The 6,984-nt window shown below is 41.3% G+C and overlaps 1 pseudogene; it reads right to left on the reverse strand.

The window, feature by feature from the left end:
* Nucleotides 1-4,542: 4,542 nt before the first annotated feature.
* Nucleotides 4,543-5,794, reverse strand: LOC112612191 (annotated as a pseudogene).
* Nucleotides 5,795-6,984: the final 1,190 nt, after the last annotated feature.

Here is a 6,984-nt window from a genome sequence, read left to right on the forward strand (position 1 = left end):
AACTGGCATCAACAGTTCGGTTAGTCAGATCATACGGAAAAAGAGAAGTGCCTACATTTTTCCTTACCATTCCTGACCCGTGGGACCCATGGTGGGCATCAGGTATAGAGGCTCACCTTTACTGACACGGCTACGAGTCTTATCCCATAGCCCGACTCAAGATTTATAGAGCCTACGTCAGGGTCACAAGCAGCCTCGTCAGCCTGGCTTTCGACATCAAACAATAAGAAGAGGTCATCTCAGCTCTAGCCAACCCAGACAACACAGCCAACTCAGATAACAAGCCTCAGGGCAGCGGTAGCCGTTTTTCTTGGCTAACCCTAGTCAGAGAAGGGGCCCAGGTAGTACATATGGCCGGGGTACACAATATCTCCCGTTGTTTCTTGTGTGCAGCATTGAATAAGCCCCCACTGGTTGCGGTACCTTTACCTACCCCTTTTTACTCCTCTAACCTAACCCCCTCCTTTCCCCTTCCCGGCCGAACCCTGGGAGAAGTTCCTTTGTTCCAAGACCCACATAAACAACAACTCCCCTTTTGCTACTCCACCCCTAATGCTTCCTGGTGTAACCAGACAGGATCGACACCTCCAAATCTCACTGCCCCCCCCCAGGCGGATATTTTTGGTGCAACTCCACCCTGTCAAAAACTCTCAAGGCTTCCAACACTACCCTATGCGTCCCCATCTCCCTAGTCCCCAGCCTCACCCTGTACAGTGAAGCTGAGCTATCCTCTCTTCTGTCCCTTGCCTGCCCCCGCCAGGCAAGGGCAGTATTCCTTCCGCTAATGATTGGAGTCTCTTTAGCCGCATCCCTCGTGGCCTCTGGCCTTGGAACTGGAGCCTTAACTCATTCTGTCCGATCCTCTCAAGACCTTACAGCCTGATTACAGGTAGCAATCGAAGCTTCGGCAGAATCCCTGGCTTCCCTCTAATGACAGATCACCTCAGTTGCCCAGGTGGCAGCCCAGAATCGCAGGGCACTCGACCTCCTTACAGCTGACAAAGGCGGGAGCTGTATGTTCCTTAATGAAGAATGCTGCTACTACATCAATCAATGAGTCAGGACTAGTAGAAACCAACCTCCTCACTCTAGAAAAAGTCCAAGAAGGACTCCACAAAAAAACCTCAGGATTAGAGTCCCCACTTGAGTGGTGGCAGTCATCCATGGCTGGTTGGGTCCTACCCTTCCTAAGCCCCTTACTAATCATTGGCTTCTTACTACTCATAGCTCCCTGTATCCTCTGCTTCATCCAGTACTGCATGAAAGAAGTCTCCCAGGTCACTTTCAATCAGATGTGGCTCCACCCCTATACCCAAGTTCCGACCTCTGAAGAACCCCACGACAACCCATACCAGCAGGAAGCAGCCAGATGAACACGTTGCCCCTTTTTTCTTATTAGAAAGAGGTCGGAATGTTAGGCAGGGATCTAGACCCGACATGGCGGTGCCACCCGGCGTAGCAGGCCCTTTGTTCAAGACTTCCCTTCCTCCTTGAACACACCCGCAGACTTGCATATGTCAGAGGTTCCGGCTGGGCAACCACACTCCCCCATGACCTGCAGCTCACCTGCATTCCACAAGTTCGTAAACAGCAGTGTTGGTTAGACTTCTTCCTCATGACCCTTACTTGACTCCTGCCCTAGTAGTTTCAAGACCTCCCAGGCCCTGTTTGTACAACCAGCTTCCTTACCTCTCGGGCTATAAAAAGCCCCTACCCTCCTCCCTCAGTGCGACTTCCTCAGCCCATACCTTTGGACTGAGGAACCTCACCCATGAGTCCTAATAAAGGCTATTCTCACTGCCATTTGCCTTGTGTCTTCATTCCCGGTTCAGCTCCAGCCTGTTTACCTTTACAGTAATAAGCATGCAACCCCTTTTCTGAGCAGTCATAAATTGTCATTCTCATTACTCTGTCATTTCCTTTAGCACTCCCTGTTAGGGAGACAGAATCTAGCCATTAGGCAGTAATCCAAAAAGCCAAAACTTTGAACATAGATTCCACTGTTCTCATTCTATACTGAGGAAGATACTAAAAGTTGGATGTTTTCTCTTGAGCCCAATTGCTGTTCTGGGAAGGAAGAAGGGATGTGGTGAATATAATTAAAGACTTGGTTGCCTTCTACAACAAGCTTTTCCAACATTCCCTATTTTGTTGTTATTGTTCTGTTTTGTTTTAGGCATTCAGCAACCTGGAACCATGGTTTTTAGGTTCTGTCTCTAGTGATAAGTGGAAAAGAGGAATGAGGAAGGGACTTACTGGCTCAACTGGAAATGGAAACTAAGAATTCATGACTGTGTTCTCTCCCTTGGATGCACCTCTTCTACATTAAAGGAAATATCTTTGAAATTTAAAAAGATAAAGAATAATAGACATAAACCCCAATAGGAAAGAATGAACAAATAACAAAGGTTAGAGGTGCAAAGGCAAAGGAGGAAACTTTAAAAATGTGGTGTGGGAAATTCTGCTCCAATGAAATTGGTTCTGAAAAATCCTAAATTTTCTTCTTTTGCTGCCAAGAAGGCAGACAGAAATTTTCTACCCTATGCTTATTATGCTTTTAAATCTTCTAAAACTTCTTTTGTGCCTCTGTTAACATTCCAGGGCATTCACACTGAGAGCCAAAGTCCTCTTCTTCCTTTTGTTATTCCTGTGAAGACCTTGTTGTCTGAGTGCTTTTCCATTGTTTTGGGGGACCTGGGGAAATCTGCACATTTTAGGAGACTTCTATATTAAGCTATTTTGTAAACATTTGTGCCTCCTGTCAGAAGTTTGTGAGAGTAAAAGCGTAGACATTGGGGTTTGGTTCGCATATTTCATAAACACCAAGGGCAGATGTTTCTCATTTACAATTTTCAGTCCTATGATTTCAAATGTGATTCTACAAAAAAATCTGACAAAATTTTATCAGAGCCCAAAGCACCTCAGCACATATGAAAAAGTTGTATCTTCTATTTCACGTTATTCTTTTTTTCATCTCCGGTTATATCGGTCAAAACATTTCCTTTTTCTTAGTAGGAACTAACTTAGAAATTTGAACTCTCTGTACAAAGTACCTCTCCTTTGGAATAGTTTATCGTATCTACTCACCTTAAAGAATTTTTAAATACCTTAATGCCATACAAAACTTAGAAACTTATCTGGAATAGAATAAATTCTCAATTGTTACATTATTTCTTAATAAGTTATTTTAATAATCATATATAAAGCTTAGTGGGACTGCGATCTGTATGTTTTCACCTTCCAATCTTTGTGTATGCCAAATTAGCCTGTAGTTTTATCTTCATGAGTTTCAAAATAGCATGTTGAATTTATATGTTACATAAAAAGTGAATTAGATACTTTGTATGCACTTCACATTAATAAAAGTTTTGATTTGTGTGTCTAAGTTTACTGCATAGAAAAACTTATCATTAGTGTTTCCATTTACTTTCCTCAACAGGTATCTCAATGATAGTACACTTTATTTCTAATTGCTTATTATATATGTTTCATACCATATTTTACAATATTCATATTGCTTCCATATTTTAAACTGTAAGGCTTTTCTTTGCTTTTAAAACAACAAATTAGGTCAGGTGCGATGGCTCATGCCTGTAATCCCAGCACTTTGGGAAGCTGAGGTGGGTGGATCGCGAGGTCAGGAGTTTGAGACCAGCCTGACCAACATGGTGAAACCCCATCTCTACTAAAAATACAAAAATTAGCTGGGCACGGTGGCGCACGCCTGTAATCTCAACTACTCAGGAGGCTGAGACAGGAAGACCCAGGAGGCAGAGGTTTCAGTGAGCCGAGATTATGACACTGCACTCCAACATGGGCAACATTTTGTATAAAAAGAGGAACACTATATGAAGAACATAATTAAAAAGTCTCTCTAATATCATGGAAATCTTTATTAAATTTTTCTAATAAATGCTCTTTATGGAAGATTATAATGCATTTATTGTGAAATTCTGTTACTCTAACCATATGCTAATAATTCAAAATCTGCTCTTTATGGGTATTCAGTTATGGTTGAACATTGTAGTTATCTAGAAAAATTATTCTTCAGTTGTATGCTTTGTTTATTCAGTATTTCACTGGTTAATGTTTATTTAATTTTGTTTCACTGTTTTATATTTCTGTATTTCCTTGTTAGGATAGGATGCTTTGCATCATTTGTGTTTTTAGTTTTTGTCTATATATTAGAATTTTGTATGACTATATTCAACTCTGTACCCTTTAAGAGAGTGTAGAAAAAAAAGTCAAATATGAATCAACCATATGCCTATTGCCAATATAATTCTCTGTTTGCCTGTATAAACATTAATCACACTTTGTTTATGACTTGTGTATTTGTTTTATTAGTTGGTAGTCAATTTTTTTTTAGTTCTCTCTGGGTGAGTAGTTGTGGAAATTGTTCTAATTTCCACATCTATGTATTAATGAATTCGTATTGCTTTTGTGTGAGAAACACTTCAGTGATTTGAAGATAATTATTTTTTGACCTCTGAACTTTTTATTGGCCTCCTGCTCCCCAAAGGGTACCTTGTTTCTGCTGGATCAATGTCTCAAAACTTCAGTGTCCTTGGTCTCAGACACCACTTTGCCATCCGCTATCCTGCGGGCGGTGATCTTTTGGATGGTTTGCAGGTATTTGCTGTCCAGGGTATCACCAAGATTGAAGTCCTCCCCGTCTTCTAGCAGGCGACATTAGGAGGCGATATCAACCTCCAACTTCACCTTGATGTTCCACAGGGCCTCATGCTCCTGGGCCTGGTGCCCTTCTGCCCGAGTCTGTGTCAGCTCTGACTCCAGGTGTGGCAGGACCCTGTTGAGTTGTTCCATCTGCATCTACCTCCCTCAGGCTGTTTTCCAAGCTCACCTTCAGACTTCTCATTAAGTCCAGGTCAGTCTCCAAGGACTAGACTGTACATCTCAGCTCCTTGAGAGTCATCTCAGCAGCTCCGATCTCAGTGGACTGCGTGGCGACTATTGTAGTGCTCTCCTCAATCTGCTGGCACCAGTACGTGTCCAGCTCCTCTTAGTTCTTCTGAGCCATCTCGTCATATTGGGCCTGGATGTCTGCCATGATCTTGTCAAGGTCCTGAGATTTGGGGACATCTACCTCCATGGTCAACCAAGAGCTGGGATCAGGGCTTGTAGACTCTTAACTTCCTCCTCATGGTTCTTCATGAAGAGCAGCTCTTCCTTGTAGACCTCGATCTCTGTCTCCAGCAGCATCTGACTGACACTGGTGTCATCAGTGACCTTGCAGATCCCATGGATATTGCTTTCCACAGACTGGCACGTGGTCATCTCTGGCTCACACTTTGAAGTCATCAGCAGCAAGACAGGCATTGTCAATCTGCAGTTTGATGTGGGCACTGTCCACAGAATTTGCAAATTCTGAGCTCTCAGGTCTTCGATGGTTTTGAAGTAATGTCTTCAGTCTCTGATCTAGTGTCCCTTCTTCTACAGGTGCTCCCAGATTTTGCTCCCAGCTTCCAATTCTCACTCTCCAGGCTCCTCAATCTGTCCAGGTAGGAGGCCAGGGCTTGCATGGTTTCCTGCTCATTCTGGATGTCCTCCTTACCCGCCAGACCCCTGGCAATCCCTGTGGCCAGGGCCTCAGGACCCAAGCTGCCCCAGGAGCTGGTGTAATGGGACACAGAGATCCAGGATCCCCAGCCCCCAGCACCTGCATAGACGCTGGCAATGCTGCTGACCTGCTGGGCACTTTAGCTGGGCAACTGGACAGAGCCCAGGGACCAGTAGTTGGTGGAGAAGGTGCGGAGTGAGTGGTGAAGCTCATGCTGTCTGGGGAGGAGGTGAGAGAACAGGACTCAGGTTTGCAGAGAAGCAGAAGGTAATTATTGAAATACTTTATAACTCTATCTCACTTAGGTATTGTTTTTTGCATTGTTATAAGAAAGACATAAATTGACAGTTATTTACAATTTTACAAGAATATACAATGACAATAATTATATAGTTTAGGTATGTTAAGCACATCGGCATTATGTGACATATCTCTAGAATATTTTTATCTTACAAAACTAAAACTCAGTACACCTGAAACAACTGCCCATGTTCTCCTTTGTTCATCCCTTTACAAATGCCATCTTATTCTGTTTCTAAGGGTGTTACTACTTCAGATATTTTATACATGTGGATTCACACAGTATCTGTCTCGTATCTGGTTTATTTTATTTAGCATAATGTCATCAAGATTGTATTTTTATTGTAGATAATAAGTTTTCTGCTTTTCAAAAACTGAGTAACATTATATTATCTCTGTATTCCAAATTGTATTCATTCATTCATTTGTTGGGGGAAGTATGGGTTGCTTTGACCTATTGATTTTTGTAAATAAAGCTGCAATACATATGTGAGAGTTTACATCTTTTTTGCATTCTGTCTTATTGGTCTAGTTGTCTATCTTTGTACCAGTAACTAACTACTTTGACTACTGTAGATTTGTAACATGTTTTAACATCAGGAATTATAATATTTCTAACAGTTTTTCTTTTTTCTCTTTTTGAAAATTGTAGAATTTTCAAATTGTGGTCTCCTGAAATTGCATATACATTTGGAAGTTACATTTTCTGTTTCTGTCAAAAATAAAATTAAGAATTTCATAGGCATTGTATTAAATCTGTAGGTCACTTTGGTCAAGAGAGACATGTTCAAAATATTAAGTTTTCTAACTGTTGAATGAAAGTATGTTCAAGAGCGAATTGTTTTTCATGTATTTGTGAATTTTATGAATTCTATGAATTTCCTTCTGTTACTGATTTCTAGTTTTAATCTTTTTGGTCAGAAATTATAGCCTGTAACATTCCATTTAAAAAAAATCTGATAAAATTTTTCTTTTTGGTCTAATAGGTTTTCTTGTTTTAGCAGAATATTTTATGAGCTATTGAGAAGATTGTGAGTTTTGTTGTTGTGTGGAGTGTTCTCTATGCATCTGTTACATTAAATTGCTTTATGGTATTTTCATGT

This window comes from Theropithecus gelada, chromosome 19 (genome assembly GCF_003255815.1).
Source record: "Theropithecus gelada isolate Dixy chromosome 19, Tgel_1.0, whole genome shotgun sequence".
Lineage (NCBI taxonomy): Eukaryota > Metazoa > Chordata > Mammalia > Primates > Cercopithecidae > Theropithecus > Theropithecus gelada.